Source organism: Trachymyrmex septentrionalis, unplaced genomic scaffold (assembly GCF_001594115.1).
Source record: "Trachymyrmex septentrionalis isolate Tsep2-gDNA-1 unplaced genomic scaffold, Tsep1.0 scaffold85, whole genome shotgun sequence".
NCBI lineage: Eukaryota > Metazoa > Arthropoda > Insecta > Hymenoptera > Formicidae > Trachymyrmex > Trachymyrmex septentrionalis.
In genome coordinates this window covers 514,914-517,347 of record NW_017306038.1, presented here as the reverse complement: position 1 = coordinate 517,347, position 2,434 = coordinate 514,914, and the positions used below count along the sequence as shown (strand labels likewise).

Here is a 2,434-nt window from a genome sequence, read left to right as displayed (position 1 = left end):
TCCACAGAGAAAGCAGCTTTGCAATTATTGTAAAATTTGATTTAATATCATTAGTTTATACATTTAAATTCATTAGGAACCTAAAGCAATCGTGTTGAAGAATTTTACAACATTTGCAAAGCTGCTTTCTCTGCTGAACACAGCCATTAACATATTATATTCGCGTAACAACATATATATATGTTATTACATATTTATGAAATAATGGAGTTTAGTTAAATAATACGAGTTTGAAAACAAACTGTCGGCAAAGGTGATGTAGGCAATCGATTTGTAGGCAAAAGGTGTCATCTCCGTCGGGAGGATAAAAATGAATATTGTAGTTGAGATTCACTTCTTCAGAGAGCAGTAGTGCGCGGGTACATTTTGCGGTTACAGGAAAAAGGCCTCATGTCCTCTTTCAAGTTTCTCTCTAGTAATAATATCGTCTGGTGATGCGTCTGTCATTATTACGTTGTCAGCACTGATAATGTTCGTCCGCCGGCGTGTAATCGGGCGTGAGACTCGACGATGTGATCGTTGTGGCGGACAATAATTTGCTGAACATTACAAAACGTTAGCATGAGTATCGAGAGTATTTGAAATCGCGGGTTCGTCTATTTTCTTCTTCCCTCTTTTCTTTTCTTCTCGAGAATTACTACGCGTGATCGCGAAGGAGCGAGGATAAGGGTGAGGAGCGCGAGAGTGCGCGCGAGAATGAGTCTCAACCTGACAAAGCTATTCTCAAAAAAGAGGAGCGGTCCCCACGTCGACACCGTGGCCGCGGAGATTGGTCTACCGACTAACGTCTCGCACAAATTTCACGTGAGCAAAAATGCCGAGACCGGACAGCTGGAGGGTCTGCCAGACCCGTGGATACGTCTGCTTAACACGCAGATTTCAAAGTCAGAGCAGAACGAGCATCCCGACGCTGCTTTGCAGGCCATCAAGTTTTACAATTATTCGATCAAACGCAAGCCGCAGGATCAGGAGGTCTTCAAGCCGTTCGTCACCCAGGACCTGATCGAGGAAGAGTCGCAGGAGATCAACAATATCCTGACAAAGAAGTATCATTTGGACGGGTCTGATGATGATCGCTTAACTTCTGAGAGTTTGACGGACGAGCAGACATCGTTACCCGAGCTACCGCCGAAAGTAAATAAGCCGTTGAAACCTCCGAAACCACCGAAACCACCAAAACCACCGAAGCCGGCGCCGCGCAAGTGCAACGACAGAGTGGAGAAGACCCTCACTGAGATACTAGAGGATCTAAACACATATAGGATCAGTAATGATGAGGATGTTCCGTTACGAGAAGAAGAGGAGGAAGAAAATGTTTTGCCAAGCAGAATAGAGGAGAGTCCTATTCTGCGAAGGAAGACGGAGTGTACGGGTGTAAGACTGAGTGATGAACAAATATATGAGGAACTCAGGGCTATCTGCCAACGCGGAGATCCTAACTTGCGCTTCGAAAGAACTAAAGAGGTAGGCGCCGGTGCCTCTGGAACTGTATTCATAGCCGCTGATCTTCAGTACAGTCAGAAGGTAGCTGTGAAGGACATAGATTTATCGAAGCAACCAAAGAAGGAGTTGATACTGACTGAGATCAAGATTCTTAAGGAGTTCCAGCATCCAAATTTGGTTAATTTCCTCGATGCTTACCTCGTGGATGAACATCTTTGGGTAGTTATGGAGCTGTTGGAGGGTGGGCCACTCACAGACGTCGTCACTGAGACAGTGATGAAGGAAGTTCAAATCGCAGCTGTCTGCAGAGAGGTCCTGAAAGCAATAAGCTTCCTGCATACTAGAGGCATTATTCATAGAGACATTAAGTCAGACAATGTGCTGTTGGGAATGAACGGTACAGTAAAAGTAACAGACTTTGGTTTCTGTGCGAATATCGACGGTGATGAGAAACGGCAGACTATGGTTGGCACTCCATATTGGATGGCGCCAGAAGTAGTAACAAGGAAACAATACGGCAAAAAGGTGGACATCTGGTCGTTAGGTATAATGGCTATTGAAATGATTGAAGGAGAACCACCTTATATGAAAGAGACACCATTGAGAGCATTATATTTGATCGCTGCCATTGGTAAACCATCCATTCCGAGGTGGGACAGCCTCAGTCCGACATTCCAAAATTTCTTGGAGAGATGCCTCGCTGTAGAAGTTGATGACAGAGCGACTGCTGATGAGTTACTCTCTCATCCGTTCCTAGAAAACTGTGCGGAATTATCTACACTCACTCCACTGATCCGTGCGGCGCAAAGAATTCTCCACAAAGCATTTCATTAAATATTTATTTTAAAAACTAACATTCGTAATATATCATTTCACGATACTTCATTGCTGCTTGTATGTTACGCTAAATGATGAAAAGAAGATACTTTGTAATTGAAAGCCTCAAAAGTAATTATTATTACTTCGATTTTAACATCTTAAACTGATTTAA

General features: G+C 43.5%; 1 pseudogene; it reads left to right on the top strand.

Moving 5' to 3' along the window:
• Positions 1–467: 467 nt before the first annotated feature.
• LOC108755149 lies at positions 468–2,434 on the top strand (annotated as a pseudogene).